The sequence below is a fragment of the Suricata suricatta genome, chromosome 16 (genome assembly GCF_006229205.1).
Source record: "Suricata suricatta isolate VVHF042 chromosome 16, meerkat_22Aug2017_6uvM2_HiC, whole genome shotgun sequence".
Lineage (NCBI taxonomy): Eukaryota > Metazoa > Chordata > Mammalia > Carnivora > Herpestidae > Suricata > Suricata suricatta.
Window position 1 is genome coordinate 24,979,839 of NC_043715.1, and position 21,112 is coordinate 25,000,950.

At 39.3% G+C, this 21,112-nt stretch overlaps 1 pseudogene; it reads right to left on the bottom strand.

The window, feature by feature from the left end:
- Positions 1-165: 165 nt before the first annotated feature.
- LOC115279722 overlaps positions 166-21,112 on the bottom strand; it is a 55,989-nt pseudogene continuing 35,042 nt past the window's right edge.

Below are 21,112 nucleotides of genomic sequence, written 5' to 3' on the forward strand. Positions count from 1 at the left end.
AATTATCATCACAATCAACATAATAAACATTTCCATAATGCCCAAAAGTTTCCTAGGCCTACTTGTAATCCACTCTCCAACTCTGTTTCTAGACAAACACTAATCTTTTTCATTTGCTTGCTTTTGTTTAGGGGGAGGGGGAGCTGGTTTGGGAGGCAGATTTCTTTACTGGTTTTCAAATGTTGGACATTCACCACTGCTAATGTTATCTATGATGTCATGATGATGGTGGCCATCAACATTTGCAGCCCACAGACTGGGCAATCCCCACAACTTCTTTAATGGCTCCAGAGAGTTCTCTGGCTGAAGATCATCCCCACATCTACTGAGCAGTGATGACCATCTCATTGACAGTGTTATTTCCACTGTGCTGATATTTTCTGATTCTTTTCTGTGTCTGGGTGGTTCCTTGAAAGCTTTGATGTTCCAGACAAAGGCAGAAGTTACCACCTCATTCTGGGCCTCACTGTTCTGCATGGTCAGGCCATCTGTGATCCTTAGACCTGCAGTTATCCATTGCCTTGGCCATGTTTCCACCAAACTGTTTTTGGACAGATTTTGGTGGTCAGGGCAGATGTGGCACCTATTTCCCCACTGAGGCACCTCGGGTACACAACATTGATCTTGTTGAGGTTGAACTTGAGCAATATGTTAAAGGCAGCTGGTGTCTGGGGCACCTAGGTGGCTCAGTCAGTTAAGACTCTGACTTTGGCTCAAGTCATGATCTCACAGTTTGCAAGTTCAAGCCCCGCGCCAGGCTCAGACCCTGGAGCCTGCTTCACATTCTATGTCTTCACCTCTCTCTGTCCCTTCCCTGTTCATGCTCTATCTCTCAATAATAAATAAACATTTAAAAAATGTTTTTTTAAGGCAGCTGGTATCAATGAACCAAATACACAAGACCAAAGAAAGCTGCAACTTGAAAGCTGCTGCAACTTGAAAGCTGCAGCTTGAAAGCTGCCTCCCCTAAAACAAAAACTGAAAACTGCTATTTGTTACTATTGATTTGTTTGCAATTTCTAGAATCCTCTAGATATAAGATTATATAGTATATATCCTTTTTTATCTGATTTACATAATATAACATAAATGATTTTGAGATTCACTCATGTTGTGGCATGTATCAATAGTTTATTTCCTTTTTCCCTGAGTTTATTGTAAGACTATAGAAAAGTTATGGAGTGCCTAGGTGGCTCAGTCAGTTAAGTGTTTAACTTGATATCAGCTCACGTCATGATCCCAGGGTCCAGAGTTCAATGCTGACAAAGTAGAGCTCACATGGGATTCTCTCTCTCCCTCTCTTTCTGCCCCTCCCCTTCTCATTCTCTCTCTCTTTAAAAATAAATAAATAAACAATTAGGGGAAACTGTGTGTTCAGTCAGTTAAGCATCCAGCTCTTAATTTCAGCTCAGGTCATGATCTCATGGTACATGGGTTTGACCCCATGTTGGGCTTTGTGCTGACAATGTGGAACCTGCTTGAGATTCTCTCTTTGCCCCTCCCTCCCCCTCCCCCATGTGCACACTTTAACTGGAATTGGACCATTGACCTAAATGCTAACCTATAAAACTTCTAAAAAAATATAGAAAAAAAATCACAGTGACCTTGGGTTAGGATAATATATCTAATACAGGATTAAAAAAATATGAACTATTGAGGCACCTGGGTGGCTCAGTCGGCTAAGCAGCCGACTTCAGCTCAAGTCATGATCTCATAGTTCGTGGGTTCAAGCCCTCATCAGGTACAGCTCAGAGCCTGGAGCCTACTTCAGATTCTGTGTCTCCCTGTCTCTCTGAAACCTCTCCTGCTCACACTCTGTGTCTCTATCACAAATAAATAAACGTTAAAAAATTTTTAAGAAAAAAATATGAACTATTTTTAAAAATCAATAAATTAGAGGCACCTATGCTGAGCATCCAACCCTTGATTTTGGCTCAGATCATGATCCCAGGGCCTTGGGATCAAGCCCTGTGTTGGGTTCTGCGCTGAGCGTGGAGTCTGCTTGAGATTCCCTCCCTCTCACTCTTTCACATGTATGTGTGCCTCCTTCCTCCGCCCCTCTCTCCTACTCGTGCCCTCTTGCTCTAAAAATAAATTCGTAAATTAGACTTGCATTAGATTTTCCCTGTCCCCTCGGTCTTTCTCCACACTCTCTCATTCCTGCTTCCTGATGTCACATCTCAAACTACTTACCCAAGTGCATGTCCAAGCCTCTGTCAGGAGAATTTGAACTAAGAGATGGCCCCTGCCAAATGCCAGGCTCAGTTCCAAGAAACAACATGTATCTTCAAAAGACAATGTCATATGTGTCACCCATATTAATTCAGTTGAAATGCTAGTAAGGTCAAAAAAGGATTCATGGGTCTATAAAACGGTTCTGAAGAGGAGTTTGGAGAAAGGCTCAACAAGAAGAACTAGGATTTTTATTTGTTTTTGATTAACTTTAATAGGCACAATTTCAGTGCTTGAAAAGTTGGCTCTCACCTCTTGATTCAACAAGTTTTAGTTCTTGTCCTAGAAGATACGGCTGCTGTGTTCCAACTGCAATCACAGTTTATGACCCTTCAGCTTTTAAGCTTGAGAATTCCCTGGGAAAACAGTCCACCTCCTTGCAAATACTGTAGGGCCTAATATTTGGGAGTGCTGATTTATTCAATTTGCTGATTTATGCAGTATCTGGAATTAGAATGAGATATTCACAGATTTTCTGGATTTTATTTTTATTTTGCTTTATTTATAATACATTTATGCCTTTGCTTTTTCAGAATTTGAAGAAAATGAAATGCCCTTCTTTCTTCTCTCTGCACCAGGAGCTCAGAAGGAAACAGAATATCATGAAGGTCTTAATACCCTGGATTCCTGAGGACATGTTACCTCCTTCTCATTCACATTTTAGCAAGATGGGGGAAAGGTCTTTGAAGGGGTAGAAAACACAGATCTAGACACAGAAGTCTAATCCATCTTCCAAGGCTCCACGCAGATACTGCCCTCATGTAAAACCTTCTTAGATCTCCCCCTGACAATCTCAGCGTTCTTTTCTGGTTTTAGAACCAGCTCTTTCACTCCCAAAAAAAGAGCAAGGCCAAACCCAGTAGAAGAGAGTTTGATTTCACCGCTTCCTGCAATCTCAGTTTATAATAACCTTTTCCATGAGGTCAGGAGATATTTTTAATCAGAAATCTTCTTTTCTGAGATTCAGACACCTGAGTTCCAGATCTATCTTGACATTTGCTTAAAGTGTGACTTTTCCTCCTCTGGATATGTGAAATGAATCACTTTCCAGATATAACAGTCCATGTCCATGGGCCTGAGGGCAAAATGGGCTTTCACCACACTGGCACATCACAGGGCACATATCCAAATAACAGGTTTATTTTGCGATTCATAATCAGTACAATTTAACAAAGTATTTACTAGGTAGTCCCTTGAGCAAGACGCCAACAGTCTCTCTGTCTCAGTGTCTCCTTATAAAGTAAACATGATAAAACATGATGAGGTTGAAATGTGAACAGCACTTCTCCAAATGAACCAGCTACCCAGTGATGTCAAATTATCTTCACCAACAGTTTAAGGACATTTCTAAGAAGTCAATTAAGGCAATGTTCAGAGACACAAATTCTAAAAATAGTGACACTTTGCTCGATACGATATCTTTAGCGGAAAAAAAAATGGGGAATGCTTGTCACATCTGTGAATGTTGGTGTGTATTTCAAGCTGTTGCATATTTAGTAATTGTTTTTTAGGATTACTGCAGTTGCAGATTATTAAAAGGAGTGTAAGCATTTAAGCAAGGGGCAAAATGATGTCAGCATTATATTCCACAATTGCTAAAAGTTCTAGTATTTTAGAGGTCCTTTAAAAGGAACACTGGGGAGTTACTTATGACTGGCCTCAGGCTTCTCCTATTTTTCTACCAACACTCCGAAAAAGAAGACACCCCTTCACTAGCTATAATCCAAAGAGTCACAGTGAGTACAGATACAAAGCCAAAACTTACATCTCAGACTTTGATCACTAAGTAAATTTTTCATCATTCAATTCTCTGTTAAATATTGCACCACTAATTATATTCTGAAGTGTCACAGCTCACTAAGTTGTTTTTTTTTTTTGAACAGTGGAAACTCCTATATTTGAAAAGAAAAAAGGAAAGGAATCTTTACGCATTTGTGTTTATGACTCTAAACACCTAGGATCACCTGAGAATATTCCAGATGCTGTTATAACTCTAGAATAATTAATTATGCCTAAAACAATCCAGGTTCAATCACAGAAACACACACACACACTCTTAATATATCTAAATCAATGAAGCAAATGGGTGAAGAAGAAGGAGGACAGGCTTTAAAATGTGGCAGAGCTTAACTGGAATTCTGACCTGCCACCCACCGATTATGGCTGAAAGTCCTGTTTCTAGCATTCTGCTGCCTACATTTAAATCCTTATTCTGCTATTTGTAAGCTGTGTGACTGTAGACAAATTACCTCTCTCTGTCTCCTAGTACCCCATTGTAAAGTGGGACCAAAATAGTTCCTATCGCACAAGGCTATTCTGAGGCTCAAAATACAACATATGCAAAGAAATTGGGAGGGAGGGGGTGCCTAGTATCTAATTAGAACTCAATTAAATACTAGTTAATATAATCATTATTATTATCACCATTATTATTAACTAGCTACATGACCCTATGCAAGTTATTACTCTGCCTATGACTCAGTTTTTCCCTCTCCAAAATAGGTATAATAATACTACTATAAGAATTAAATGAGGGGTGTCTGGGTGGCTCAGTCGGTTGGGCATCCAACATTGGCTCAGGTCATGATCTCACAGTTTATGGGTTCAAGCCCTGTGTCGGGCCCTGTGCTGACAGCTCAGAGCCTGCAGCCTGCTTCAGATTCTGTGTCTCCCTTTCTCTCTGCCCCTCCCCCGCTCATGCTCACTCATTCTCTCTCTCTTTCAAAAATAAATAAACATTAAAAGAAGTTTTAAGAATTAAATGAGACCAAGGATGGGAAGTCATTTGGGACAGTGTCCAGGAAGAAAGCTGCAGTTCAGTCATGGGGTAGAATGTTAGTTGCATCTCCCAAGTTTAATGGTCACTAGTCAAGAAATGCCACACACTTTGAAGCAGCCAAAGGTGGTAAGGCCTGAAGTGGTAGCCAGTTTTATTTATTGTCAAGGTCAGCACATTCATCAACTCTCCTCATTAAAATTTGCCAATTAATGAGTAGTGGCATACTCCTTAGCAAAGGTCAGCAGCAACCTAAGCAAACTTATCAAAAATTCAAAGAGGTACAGAGTTTGGGAAAAGTTCATTCTTCCTTTAATTAACGGATCTAATTACAATCCTGACATAACAAAATGCAAAATGCGCTCTTCAAAAGACACCAAGTCAAAGGTTTAACAGCCCAGATAACCTTCTCCTTTGGTACAGGCTGACCCAAATGTAGGGGAGGGAGGAGGAGGGAATCTTAGCATATAGTCAACAGAGTTGATGAAACGGTTTTTCAAGAAATTAAGCTTAGTAGCACATCAGAATCCCTAGAGCAAAAAAGGAACTGGAAGGAAATAAAAATGCTCCCACATCCTGGGATGTGGGTGAACAAAGAGTTAAGGTTTTCACTAATCTCTCTTCTTAGCGGACGTCAAAGCATTTATTTGGTGACCTTTCCTGACTAGTTATGAATAGCACTTTTAGCATCCCAGAGAGTCTGGGTCTATAATTGTTGCCTTGTTTAGATAAAACCTAAAGTACAACAAGATAGAACAGATACGCTGTACTTACTAAATTGTTTTTGAAAGAGCAAATCCAGAATTTTAAACCAGGTCCCATTAACCAAAGGCTTAGGGGAAAGGGGGCCTGACCTCCAGCTCATCCACTCAGAGAACCAGTCTTGAGTGGGTAAGCTCAGTCTGTCACAAGACAGGCGATCAGCCTCATAGGAGAATTCAAAAACTCTGGCAACTTCAAGTTGCAAATCTTTGCATAAAAATGAATGGATAGGAATCATAAGTCTTAGTGCTTCTTAACAGTTTCAAGGGTGTTGAAAACATTTAGAAAGCAAGAGAGTTCTCCAATCATAGTGGCTCAAAAATAACTCTTCAGGAGTTTTTGACTGAGAAGCACACTCCCAGACTTCAATGAACACATCATAGAAAATTATTAATCAGGAAGGTGAAACTGATGCCAAAGAGAGGAAATGTGACTTGTCTAAGATCAAACAGAAAGGTGATACTAGGAGAAATCTGCAGCCTCCCCTTGGTAGAATCAGATGTGGTATTTCCATGCATTTAATCATTTCTTTATCCAACAAATATTTATTAAGCATCTTTCGTGTGTTGGGTCTTGCTTTGTCACCAGGATGTGGTTGAGTATCCAAAGCAGACATGAACTTATCCCTCATGAAGCTTGTATGCTAGTGGAGGAAGATAGGCAATAGACCAATCAGTAAATAAACAAGAAAAATGCTTCTAGTACTGCTGTTTGCAGGTAATTAAAATAGAGGGACATGAGAGTGCCTATTTGGTTGAAATGGTGAGAGAAGCTCTCCCTGAGAGGTGACATTTCAGCTAAGACCTGAGGCCCATCCAAGTAAAGACGAAAGACAAGAGAATAAAAGCAGGAGAGAATAATTGCTACAAAGGCCAAGACTGCTTAAGAACATCAGGAAGACCAAGGCGTCTAGAACCAAGAGAGCAAGGAGGAGAGTGGTATCAGACGACACAGGGGCAGCAGGTCATCGGTAGGTAATATAGAACTCTCATGTCCATGACAGGGTGTGCGAATTTTGTTATAAGTGCAATAGAATCCACTGGAAGGTTTTAAGCAAAGGAATGCTCTGAATACCCTTACAAAGATTATCCTGGTATACACGACTGGATTAAGGGGGCAGGGGCAATGTAGGGTCCAGCAAGAAGGTTGCCGCAGGTGACAAGGTAAGGGATGAGAGTAGGTGGGGTGCCGGTGGAGATGGAGGTAGGGGCAATGGAACTTGCACCAGAACTGGTTAAATGTGGCAAGAAGTGAGACAAGAGAGCAGAAGAGCATCACTGGTGCATTTGGGGTATGAGTCATTGTGTGAGTGGTGACTGATGGCTGTTATTGGGATGAGAAAAATAGACCATGGGAGAGAAGGAAGGAAATGGGAAGATAAGAAATAGTTCTTTTTGGCCAAATTTGAAATGCCTATTGGATACCCATGTGAGATATTGACTAGATAACTGGATACAGAAATATACAAACCTGGGATTCTGGGAAGAGGTTTAGGATTGAGGCTTCAAATTGGGCGACCTTCCTTAGAGATGCTACTAAAAGTCACGTGACTGGATTAGGTCGCCCATGCAAAAGGAAGGCTTTTTCCAAAGGAGCAGTCCAGCCGGCTCCTTTCCAAGAGGAGCTCTGTGCTTCCCTCTCTCACACACAGCAGCTCGTCAATGGTCCTTGAAAACAACAAAGGAAGGGAGGCGACTCTCAGCATCCTTGGACGCAGTATGTTTGGAGCTGGTGTCTCTTCCCTGTAATCAAAAGGCCCTCAGAGGTGAGATACGAAGACGCACACTTTCTGTGATGTGCTGCAGAGTGAACCCTGGTCCCTCACTCAAGTCCTTCAGAAAGAAAAAGAAAAAAAATCAATCCGCTTCCACAAAACTGTTGAGTTTTAGTTACTGTGCACATAAGGAGGAAAAAAGCAGCAGCCGCCGCAGCGATCAGAAGCACTATCCTCGGAGAGCCTGGTGCGAGGCTGCCCCCTCGTGTCCACCAACACTTATCAGCCACTGGGCAACCCAAAATCAATTTCTTAAAGCTGCAGCATACATGGATGCCTTTATCTCCTTTTAACTTTGCTTCTTAAATAAATAAGCACCATGTCCTAGAAATCATTCCCATGAGTCCCTACAGGAACATAGATAAGGAAATGAGAAAGCTCTACATGACTTTAACTATGGAAACATCAAAAGGTGGGCTTTTTAGAAACACATCTTTCCCTATCAGACAAGGCATAATTCTCAAGTAATGATATTGATGGCTTAACAGATACAGATACCTGGTGATCCTTTAAGATACCACTTCATGTGACACTGGGTCTGATTAAATAATGGCTAGATTTCAGTTCCTCTAATAGCAGAGCCTGAGACAAGAGTTGAGTGCAGATCATTTCAGAAGCAGGAGGACGGAAGGGTGAGAATAAAATAGGGATAGATGGGAAAAAAGGGGATGAGTTATTGAGCTCAGTTACTTCTGAGGCAACTAGAGCTAAACACCACCAGGGAACTTCTGGGAGCCCCGCAGAAAGCACCTCAGAGTTTTACAACCTGAAGGGCAGAAGTCTGGTGCATATTTCAACCATCCTCACCTCCACTGGTCAAGGATTGCTCTCTTGTATCCCTGGGCTGAGCCTATAAGAAGTTGTCTGTCCCTCACAGGCTTTAGAAAAACTCCTAAGGCTTGAGGAGGGATAGGAACAGACACAGGAACTGCCAACTTCAGCTGAGCTAAAAAAGATGAGGGAAGAAAATGAAAACACTAATTTGAAGAGATATATGTACCCCTATGTCCACTGCACATTAACTTTAATAGCCGAGATATGTAAGCAACCCAAGCGTCCATCAGTAGAGGAGCGGATAAAGATGCAGTGTGTGTACACATATATACATACATACATATATACATATATATGTACATATATGTGTACATATATATGTATATATACATACATATATATACAGCAGAATATTACACAGCCATAAAAAAAGAATGAGATCTCGCCATTTGTGACAACATGGATGGACCCAGACTAGGGTGTTATGCTAAGTGAAATGAGTCAGTCAGAGAAAGACAAATACCGTATGATTTCACTCATATGTGGAATCTAAAAGACAAAACAAACAAATAAATAAAAAGCAGAAACGGGAGCCTGGGGGGCTTAGTCAGTTAAGCGTCTGACTTCAGCTCAGGTCATGATCTCACAGTTCATTAGTTTGAGCCCTGTACTGGGTTCTCTGCTGTCTACCCCTCTCTCTGCTCCTCCCCAACACATGCACACACTCTTTCCCTCTTTCAAAAATAAACATTAAAAAACTGTTTTAAGCAGTTGACCCATAAGTACAGAAAGCAAACTGATGATTGCAGGAGGGGAGGGGTATTGGAAGGAAGAGCAAAATGAGTGAAGGAGATCAGGAAGTACAGGCTTCCAGTTAAGGAATAAATGAGTCACAAGAGTAAAAGGGACAGTACATGAATATAGTCAATGATACTGTAATAACAATATATGGTGACAGACGGTAGCTACATCCATGGTGAGCACAGCATAAGGTATAGAGAAGCTGAATCAATGCATTGTATACCTGAAACTAACATAATATTGTGTGTCAACTATACTCAAATAAAAAATATTAATGAGTTGAGGGATGTGGCCTGGACATGACAGGCATCTGTGTCATCTAGGAACATTCTCATCCTGAATAATTTAGAGAAGGCTAGTTCTATAGAGGACAGGGCACCACATTCACCATCTGTTAGCTGTGTGAGCTTTCACAAACTTCTTTTCCCTCCAAACCTTAATTTCTTCATCCATAAAGTAATTTAATAGTAATAATTAAGTGCTCGTCTAAATAATAAATGTGTTAACACATGTGAGGTGCTTGGTGCAAAGAGAAAAACACATTAAGTTGCTATAGTATCATTAATAAAATAATAATTAAAAGACTTATATCTCAATTTGCCTTCTAGATCTCCAATTGTGGTTCACATTTATTGACCTCATTTAGGTCTTGCTTTTCCTTCGTAGCTTCGGTTTATTCAGACACAAACTAGTTGCCTTGACTTGTATCCTCTCCTCCTTCATCCTGCTTCCTTCCTAGCAAACACTTATTGAGCCCTAATTGTGCTTCAGATTCAGATATTGTGCTCACCTTACTCTATAATTTTACTTTGTTTCTCAGAGTCTATGCAGCATTCTTATCTGAAGTACTGGAAATTCACTGTATAAACACTGCCTGCAACTAACCCATGTCCCGCACCATACAAATACTTTTTTGCCAGGCCACACTGGAGATAGAACAAATAGATTGGAATTCACAACTAAATGAGCATTGTTCCTCTGAAAGTATTTACCTTGCAAAGTTTGACCCTCTCCCTCCTCCACTGTGTGCCTCCATTTAAGTAACAATACGGAGTTGGCATATTATTTATAATGTATTAGAGGACAAAAAAATATTTTTTGTTTTGTTTTTAGGCATGTGCAACAACACAAAAGAGCATCTAACACTAAGGCTTCCATCTTACTCTTCTTTTACAACCTCACCCCACACCTAACCTAGTAACCTTCATGTAGTGAGTATGTAAGTGTTAGCTATTTTTTCGTCCATTTATCAAATATTTTAAGCACTTACTATAAGCTAATTGATGTATTAAGAGCTGAGGAAGGACACAAAGGTAATTAAAATATGATTTATGATCTCTAGACCACTACGGTCTAACAGAGAAAATGATATTAAATGCTTCTATAAAAGGATCTAGGGGCGCCTGGGTGGCTCAGTCGGTTAAGCCTCCGATTCCGGCTCAGGTCAGATCTCATGTTCGTGGGTTCGAGCCCCGCATCAGGCTCTGTGCTGACAGCTAGCTCAGAGCCTGGAGCCTGCTTCCGGTTCTGTGTCTCCTTCTCTCTCTACTCCTCCCCCTCTCATGCTCTGTCTCTCTCTGTATCAAAAATAAATAAAACATTAAAATTTTTTTTTAAAAAAAGGATCTAAAAAGAGTTTTATGGATGAAGTTGAATTGACAAGTGAGTAGAATTTAATTGACAAAAATATGAAAGAAAGAATGCACTGCTTATATCAGAAAGAACACAAGCTAAGGCACAGAGTCAAGATATATTTCCACACATCCTAGGATACAAGTATGCAGTATAATAATAACTTATAGTATTTATAAGAGAATAACAGAAGAACACACTGGAAAAATTTTAGACAAACCAAATAGTTAAATATTATGGATAGAGATCTGCTTATCATCAAGTACAAATACCAGGGCACTGCTAGAGGAAGATGGATGCTTTATTACTTATCAGAGAAAGTTTGCTTCATCGTAGAGCGGACATTGTCCAGAGCAGTAGTTTCTACCATTTAGACCACAAGTTTATAGAGAGAGCTTTCTAGATAATAACAGAGTATGTGAATCTCTACTCATAAAATGTAGTCCATAGATTAAATGAATAATGTTTTGCACACATTTTAAAAATTAATATGAGATTTTTAATAAACAGAACAATTCATTTAAAGTGTTCATTTTTTTCAATCCGTGTGTATATATATATATATATATATAATACCACCATCTTAGCACTAAAAAAAGATCTAGAGACAGCCAAACCAAAAGAAAAAAAAGAAAGAAAAAGGATCTGCCCAGACAAGTAATTTGTAATGCCTCAGAGTTCCTTTTTATTCAACTTTAACAATAACCACTGTTCTTGGAGAACAGATGGAAGAAATATGGATTGGGAGCTGGGGGAACAGTTAGGTGACTATGACAGTGATTTAGGTAAGAGAAAATGAATGTCTGACAATGATACCAGAAAGGGTAAAGAAGAGGAAGCAGATTGAGAGATTATGCATTAGTAAAATTTTAAAAGAGCTATATGAACAAGATCAACTGAATGTAGAAATGTTGTAAGTTGAGAATATCTCCTAAATTTCTAATGTGGACAAGTGGGTGAATTGCATGTGTTTTCCTGCAAGTGTTTGCATGCCTATGTGTATTGAGTCTGAGGTGAGTAGTTGTAAATGATGAGTTCAGTTTTCTTGAAGTGAAGAGTATTTGGAACATCCAAAAGAAACTATTTTAGTACAATTGATCATCAACGGGTCCAACTGAAAGGTTTGCTGTTTTAGATTCAAGCGGGACCTTTCTAACACCTGTAAAAATGAAGTTTGAATTTTTAGAAAAAGAAGAGTTGTTTCCCTCCATAAGTCTGAGAAAAAAGTTCTCACTATGTCAATTCACTGAGTTTTGATCATCTCATCTCACAAAGACACTGTGTCTTACTCATCTCTGTATCATTAGAACCTAGAATGTGTATCTGGCCCGAAGGAGACATCCAGGATTTATTTGTTGAATTAACTAATCAGTTAAAGTTGGACTAAATATCTGTCTTATTCCCGAGTCCACAGGACTACTGGAAAGGAATTCAAGCCTGTAAATTGAGTTCTTTGGGAACAAGGAAAGAGAAAGGAAGAGCTAGAGAAACTATCTTTTCAATCTCAAAAAAGCAGGTGACATCAGAAGACAGCCAGTTGTTCCCACCTACACACATTACCTGCCCACTTTTCTTCTCGTATGGAGTCTTAAAGCAGAGATGAGCACATGTTTTGAAGAGGAAGAAGGAAAGGAAAGAGAGAAAAACTACCATAGCTCCCATTAGCTTTTCAACTTATTAGTTCCAGACATTTATGAGATCTAATTTTGTATTCTTTCGCTACTATCCCACCATTCTCTGTTTTAATTTAAACAAGCTTGAAGAGTATTCACTCTTTGAAAACAAATGGTTATTGAATTTAGAACATAGTGAATACTTACTTAAAGCCAATGAAAACAAAGGAAGAATGGAAGGAAGTGAAGACAGAAAGATCCTTTATAAAGACTGGCTTTCATTTATGCAACTTTGTTTGTAAGCCCAAGAAATGTCATTTTCCCCCCCAAAGGAGTCAAGTATTCCAGAGAAGTTCACTTAGTTCCAAACCTGAAGACCAGCAGCAACATTTGCAATAGTAAAGATGGTCCAAATTTGAGAGTGGTGACACATCTGTTCGTAATGGGTGACCCAATCACTGGGGAATTGAATCTGATATGAGAAAATGTAAAGGACATGAGCTGGCTACTCAATTCTAGCCACAGCCTATTAATATTTGGGGGACATAGAAAAGAAAGACAGTAGAGAGGAAAACTGAATGTTGACTTAGGTAGATAAGGATTTAAAATGAGCCTGAAGAATGAGTAGATTCATATAATCCACAGAATAGATCACTTGGAACACTCTACTAAGACAATGGTATAACCCCAGAGATATCTAAACATGAGTTTAAAACTCACTTCCCATTTTTACTTTCATTAGTAAAAAAAAGAAGAAGAAGAAGAAGAAGAAGAAGAAGAAGAAGAAGAAGAAGAAGAAGAAGGTGGTTCAAAATTTGAAAAATATCCATCACCACAGAATTCTCTAGAGGAGTGGGGAAAATCACCTGCCTCCAGCTGGTACTTTGCTCTGTTAATGATTTGTATATATGTGAACAAAAGGTTCAGTGCTCCTATTAATTACCTAAAAAATGATTAATCTCCCTCTCCACTATGGAATTAAGTAATCAAGAGGTAGATCACCTTAAGGCTTCTCTGTGTCACAGACATCAATAATAAGTATTATTCCTTGTACTTCATCATTTTTTCTACTACCATTCTGTACACCCACACAGCCAATGAGAAGAGATAAAATTCACATTCATCTTGTTTTTGCTCAACTTCTGGAGGTAGAAATGGTGGGGCACAAACTTTCTAAGGCAGTGCACATGTGGGAGTAATCATACCCTTCATTTCACCTTCAGAATGGCCCCTGTGCCCTACCTTCTCCCATATTATTCCCTGCACATGGATTTCACCCATATTTGCCATGGAATCCTCAAGATGTCCACAGCCTTTTTAAAAAATGCCATTGGGCCTGTGGGTGGGGTCTTAACTTTAATAGCCACCAGTCTTGCAATTCACTCTATTTATGACCTCTACTCTAAACTGTAATTTGAGTTTTCCCTATTTTCGTTGCCCTGTGCATTATCTCAGCAAACATAACATTGCTCTTGGAGCACTAATATTCCAATTGCCAACATGAAGGGTTCTCTGGAAAGTTCACCTTACATTATGTAAGTTGAATAGAATTTCAACTAAATAGGACATTCAATAATATTGTTGCTCTGAAAATTGTTTATGTGAGTCATTGTGTTCAGGACTTATAACATGCAGCACTTGTAATGACTTAGTTGGAGATGTAAAAGGTAGGAACTCGACCTTGCAAGGGACATGAAAATAGGAAGAAAAATACTACTGAGGTAATAAGCAACTATCTATCAACTATCATTAAGGTGCTGTGTACTTAAATCATACCATTTTATCATAAAGTGTATATGTAGAGTGGCTATTTATTATCATACCAGTTTCACAGAGGAAGTATTAGGCCTTATGATATCTAAGGCACAGGTGAAAATCCATTGCCACTGAAAGAAGGGAACAGAAAAAAATCTACTCCTGGAGAAGGAGCAGAAACATATGTTGGACAAAGACCATTAGAGAGCACCTCTAGCTGCAGGGGAGGGGAGCAGAATTCCTGGAAGACTCCATCCCCAAGACCCAGGATAGAGTGCTTATCTATCTCATACTAAGGCTTACACAGAACAACGGAAAATATGACCCTTCCTTTGCTCCCACCACCAGGCTAACAAGCAACAAGTAATAATAGTAATCTATTGCTGGAGAGAGGCAACAGAAAAGACCTAAAGCTGATGGTGGAGCACACAGTGAGGAAAAAGCCTCTGGCAAATGAGCCCCTAACTACAAAAAGAACTAAAGAAATGTGAAGCCTATGGTGAGGATGTTATAGGTTGAATTGTTTCTCCCTAAAAATATATGCCAGAATCCTAAGCCTCAGTACTTCTGAATATACCTTTGTTTGGAGATAGACTTTTAACAGAACTAGTCAAGTTAAAATCAGGTCCTTAGAGTGAGCCCTCATCCAATATGAATAGTGTTCTTATAAAAGGAGAAATCGGGACACAGAGATAGACATTTATAAAGAGAAGATGATTTGAAGTGGCACATTAAAGAAGATGGCCATGAACCAGCCAAGGAGAGAGGCTTGGGGCAGAACCTCCCTTCACAGCCCTCAGGAGAAACCAACCCTAACAACTCCAGGACTTTTAGCCTCCATAATTGTGAGACAATAAATTTCTGGCTCAAGTCATTCAGTTGGTGGTACTTTGTTATGGCAGCCCTAGCAAATAGACGGTAACCACAAAAAATAAATAAATAAATAAATCCTAAACCCAATTTAACTCCTGACTAGACTGAATCAATCACTTTACTAAAGAGCTAGCAAAAGGAAAGATAGGTCAATTTCCAAATATGGAAACGCTTTCCTTAAGTTTATTTTTTTTTTTTGAGAGACAGAGAGAGACAGTGCAAGCAGGGGAGGGTCAGAGAGAGAGAGAGGGAGATACAGAATCTGAAGCAGGCTCCAGACTCTAAGCTAGCTGTCAGCACAGAGCTCTATACAGAGCTCGAACCCATGAATTGTGAGATCATGACCTGAGTTGAAGCCGGACACTTAACCGACTGAGCCACCCAAGCACTCTTCCTTAAGTTTCTACAATCCTAAAAATTGTCTGGCTTTCAGCTAAAAACTACTAAGCATACCAAAAAATAAATAAATATATAAATAAGAGAGAAAGAAGAAAAAACTATCAAGAGACAAAGTAATCAGAATCAGACTCATATGACACTGATGTTAAAACAGAAAATTTTAAGTAATTACAATTAATATGTTAAAAGCTATAGAGGGAAAAGTGGATAGCCTGCAAGATCAGATGAGTGATTTGAATGGAAAGATAGAAATTATAAGAAAGAATTAGACAGAAATGTTAGAAATGAGGATCACAGAAATGGAGATGAAGAATGCCTTCAAAAAGCTAATCACTAAATGTGATATAACTAAAGAAAAATGTCAGTGAACTTCAATATAGATCAATAGAACTACTCAAACTGAAATACAAAGAGAAAAATAAGACTACAGTACTCAAGAGCCGTGTAACAATAAATACCAAATGATCTATTAATACTGTCAATGCAATCCTAGAAAAATATTCCACTTCTTTTCCAGGAGAAGAAAGAAAATATAGACAGAAAAAAATTCTGAAAGAAATAATGGTAAAGAATATTCCAAAATTAGGGACCTGAGTGGCTCAGTTGATTGACTTTGGCTGAGGTCATGATCTCAGGGTTTGTGAGCTCAAGCCCTGCATTGGGTTCTGTGCTGACAGCTCAGAGCCTGGAGCCTGCTTTGGATTCTGATCCTTCCTCTCTCTGCCCCTCCCGTGCTCTCGCTCACTCTCTCTTTCTCTCTCTCTCCCCCTCTTCTTCTCTCTCTCTCTCTCAGAAATAAATAAAACATTTTTAAAAAGAATACTCCAAAAATAATGATAGATAACCTCTGATTTGGCAGAATAAATACCAAGCCAAGCACCAAGTATAACTACATATATCATAATCAAACTTCTGAAAAAGAATGATAAACAGCAAATATTAGAAGGCAGATACAGGGGAAAGACTCATTACATAGGGAGGAACAAAAATGAGAATTAGAGCAAACTTCCTGTTGATAAACAATGCAAGACAGAAGACGAGAGCAAGATTTTTAAAGGTACTTGGGGGAAAACAACCAACCCAGAATTCTATATCCAATGAAAATATCTTTCAAAAATGAAGGAAAAATAAAAGCTTTCTCGGGGGCAGGGGGCAGTTTATTATCAGCAGACCTGCAGAGTAAGAGTTTTTTTTTCTTTCATAGTTTATTGTCAAGTTGGTTTCCATATAACACCCAGGGCTCATCCACACAAGTGCCCTCCTCCATGCTCATAAACTTCCTTCCCCTCTCCCCCTCCCCCATCAGCCCTCAGTTTGTTCTCAGTATTCAAGGTCTCTCATGATTTGCCTGTCTCCCTTTCCCCAAATATTTTTCCCCCTTCATCTCCTCTGTTAAGTTTCTTCTGTTACATTTATGATTGAAAACATATGGTATGTCCTTCTCTGCCTGACTTATTTCACTTAGCATGACACCCTCAAGGTCCATCCACATTGCCACAAATGGCCAGATTTCAACTTTCTCATTACCATGTAGTATTCCATTGTATATATAAACCACATCTTCTTGATCCATTCATCAGGTGATGGACATTTAGGCTCTTTCCTTGATTTGGCTATGGTTGAAAGTGCCACTATGAACATTGGGGTACATGTGTTCCTATGCATCAGCACTTCTGTATCCTTTGGGTAAATCCCTAGCAGTGCTATTGCTGGGTCATAGGGGAATTCTATTGTTAATTTTTTGAGGAAACTCCACATGGTTTTCTAGAACAGCTATACCAGTTTACATTCTCACCAACAGTGTAGGAGGGTGCCCGTCTCTCCACATCCTTGCCAGCATCTATAGTCTCCAGATTTGTTCATTTTAGCCACTCTGACTGGCGTGAGGTGGTATCTCAGTGTGGTTTTGATTTATATTCTCCTGATGATAAGTGACGCTGAGCAACGTTTCATGTGTCTGTTGGCCATCTGGATGTCCTCTTTGGAGAAGTGTCTATTCATGTTTTCTGCCCATTTCTTCACTGGATTATTTGTTTTTCAGGTGGGGAATTTGGTCAGTTCCTTGTAGATTTTGGATACTAGCCCTTTATCTGATATGTCATTTGCAACTATCCTTTTCCCATTCTGTCAATTGCATATTATTTTCTTGATTATTTCCTTTGCCGTGCAGAAGCTTTTTATCTTGATGAGGTCCCAAGAGTTCATTTTTGCTCTTGATTCCCTTGCCTTTGGGGATGTGTCAAGTAGGAAATTGCTGCAGTTGAGGTCAAGGAGGTTGGTTCCTGCTTTCTCCTCTAGGGTTTTGATGGTTTCCTGTCTCACATTCAGGTCCTTCACCCATTTTGAGTTTATTTTTATATATGGTGTAAGAAAGTGGTCTAGTTTCATTCTACTGCATGTTGCTGTCCAGTTCTCCCAGCACTGCCTGTCTTTTTTCCATTGGATACTCCTTCCTGCTTTGTCAAAGATTAATTGGACATACATTTGTGGGTCCAATTCTGGGTTCTCTATTCTCTTCCATTGGTCTATGTGTCTGTTTTTGTGCCAATACCATACTGTCTTGATGATGACAGCTTTGTGGTAGAGGCTAAAATCTGGGATTGTGATGTTTTGGTTTTCTTCTTCAATATTACTTTGGGTATTCAGGGTCTTTTGTGGTTCCATACGAATTTTAGGATAGTTTGTTCTAGCTTTTTTTTTTTTATGTCTTTTATTTATTTTTGAGAGACAGAGGGAGACAGCACGAGCAGGGGAGGTCCAGAGAGGGAGGGAGACACAGAATCCGAAGCAGGCTCCAGGTTCTGAGCTAGCTGTCAGCACAGAGCCCAACACGGGGCTTGAACCCACAAACTGCGAGATCATGACCTGAGCCAAAGCCGGCCGCTCAAATGACTGAGCCACCCAGGCGCCCCTGTTCTAGCTTTGAGAAGAATGCTGGTGCAATCTTGAATGGGACTGCATTGAATGTGTAGATTGCTTTGGGCAATAATGACATTTTAACAATGTTTATTCTTCTGATCCATGAACATGGAATGTTTTTCCATTTCTTTGTGTCTTCTTCAATATCCTTCATAAGTTTTCTATAGTTATAATCATACAGGTCTTTTACATCTTTGGTTAGGTTTATTCCTAGGTATGTTATGGGTTTTTTGTGCATTTGTGAATGGGATCTGTTTCTTGATTTCTCTTTCTGTTGCTTCATTATTGGTGTATAAAAATGAAACCGATTTATGTACATTGATTTTGTGCCCTGAGACTTTGCTGAATTCATGGATCAGTTCTAGTAGGCTTCTGGTGGAGTCTCTTGGGTTTTCCATGTAGAGTATCATATCATCTAGGAAAAGTGAAAGATTGACTTCATCTTCATCAATTCTAATGCCTTTTATTTCCTTTTGTGGTCTGATTGCTGATGTTAGGACTTCCAGCACTATGTTAAACAACAGTGGTGAGAGTGGACATCCTTGTCGTGTTCCTGATTTCACGAGGGAAAGCTCTCAGTTTTTCCCCATTGAGGATGATATTAGCTGTGGGCTTTTCATAAATGGCTTTTATGATATTTAAGTAAGTTCCTTCTACCCCGAGTTTCTTGAGGGTTTTTATTAAGAAAGGGTGCTGTATTTTGTCAAATGTTTTTTCTGCATCTATCGACAGGATCATATGGTTTTTATCTTTTCTTTTGTTAATATGATGTATCACATTGATGGATTTGTGAATATTGACCCAACCCTGTAACTCAGGAATAAATCCCACTTGATCATGGTGGATAATTCTTTTATATTAATTTGTTTTGCCAGTATCTTTCTGAGTATTTTTTTAATATTTTATTGTCAAATTGTTTTCATACAACACCCAGTGCTCCTCCCCTCAAGTGCCCTCCACCATCACTACCACCTCTCTTCCCCCCTCCCCCCTCCCCCCCAACCCTCAGTTCATTCTTGCTGAGTATTTTTGTATCATTTTTGCATTATTAAGGATATTGGCCTGTAGTTCTCTTTTTGTTGGGTCTATGTCTCGTTTGGGAATCAGAGTGATGCTGGCTTCGTAGAATCAATCTAGATGTTTTCCTTCTATTTCTACTTTTTGGAATGGCTTGAGAACAATGGGTATTAAGTCTGATTTAAATGGCTGGTAGAATTCCCCAGAGAAGACATCTGGCCAAGGGCTCATATTCATTGGGAGATTTTTGATAACTGACTCAATTTCTTCACTGGCTATGGGTCTGTTCAGATTTTCTATCTCTTCCCGTTTGAATTTTGGTAGTGCATGTGTGTTTAGGAATTTGTCCATTTCTTTTAGGTTGTCCAGTTATTCGGCATATAATTTTTGATAGTATTCCCTGATAACTGTTTCTATTTTCTTTTTTTTGTTAATGTTTTATTTTTTTTTTTTTACAGAGAGAGACAGAGCATGAGAGGGGGAGGGGCATAGAAAGAAGGAGACACAGAACCGGAAGCAGCTCAGCACAGAGCCTAATGCGGGGCTCAAACCCACGAATGTGAGATCTGACCTGAGCCGAAGTCAAAGGTTCAACCGACTGAGCCACCCAGGCACCCCGCTTCTATTTTCAAGGGATTGGTTGTAATAGACCCATTTTCATTCGAAATAGATTTTGTCTATTTGGGGGTTCTCTCTTTTCTTTCTGAGGAGCCTGGCTAGAGGTTTATCAGTTTTATTTTTTCTAAAAACCAACTCTTGGTTTCATTGATCTGTTCAACTGTTTTTTTGGATTCTATATTATTTATTTCTGCCCTGATCTTTACATTTCTCTTCTTCTGCTGGGTTTGAGGTGCTCTTGCTGCACCCTTTCTAGTTCCTTTAGGAGTGCTGTTAGATGTTAAATTTGCACTTTTTCTAGATTCTTGAAATAGACCTGGATTGCAATATACTTTCTCCTTAGGACTCCCTTTGCTGCATCCAAGAGAGTTTGGATTTTCATTTTGTTTCCATATATTTTTAAATTTTCTCTCTAATTGCCTGATTGGCCCAATTGTTCTTTAGTAGGGTGGTCTTTAACCTCCATGTTTTTGGAGGTTTTCCAGACTTTTTCCTGTGATTGTTTTCAAGTTTCATAGCACTGTGATCTGAAAGTGTGCATGGTATGATCTCAATTCTTTTATATTTACTGAGAGCTGCTTTATGACCCAGTATGTGGTCTATTTTAGAGACTATACCATGTGACTTGAGAAGAAAGTGAATTCCATAGCCTCAGGATGTAGAGTTCTAAATATATATGTCAATTCCATGTGTTCCAATATGTCATTCAGGTGCACTGTGTCCTTAGTGATGTTCCATCTAGTTGATCTATCCATTGCTGTAAGTGGAGTATTAAAAACCCCTGCAATTAGCACATTCTTATCAATAAGATTGTTTCTTTTTGTGATTAACTGCTTTATGTATTTGGGTACTTCTGAATTCGGTGCATAGATGTTTATAATTGTTAGCTCTTCCTGATGGAGAGACCCTGTAATTATTATATAATGCCCTTCTTCATCTCTTGTTACTGCCTTTGCTTTAAAGTCCAGTTTGTCCGATCTAAGTATGACTACTCCAGCTTTCTTTCGATTTCCAGTCACATGATAGCTATTTCTCCATCCCCTTACTTTCAATCTGAAAGTGTCTTCAGGTCTAAAATGAGTCTTTTGTAGACAGCAAATAGAGGATTTTGGTTTTTTATCCATTCTGCTACCCTATGTCGTATGATTGGAGCACTTAGCCCATTTA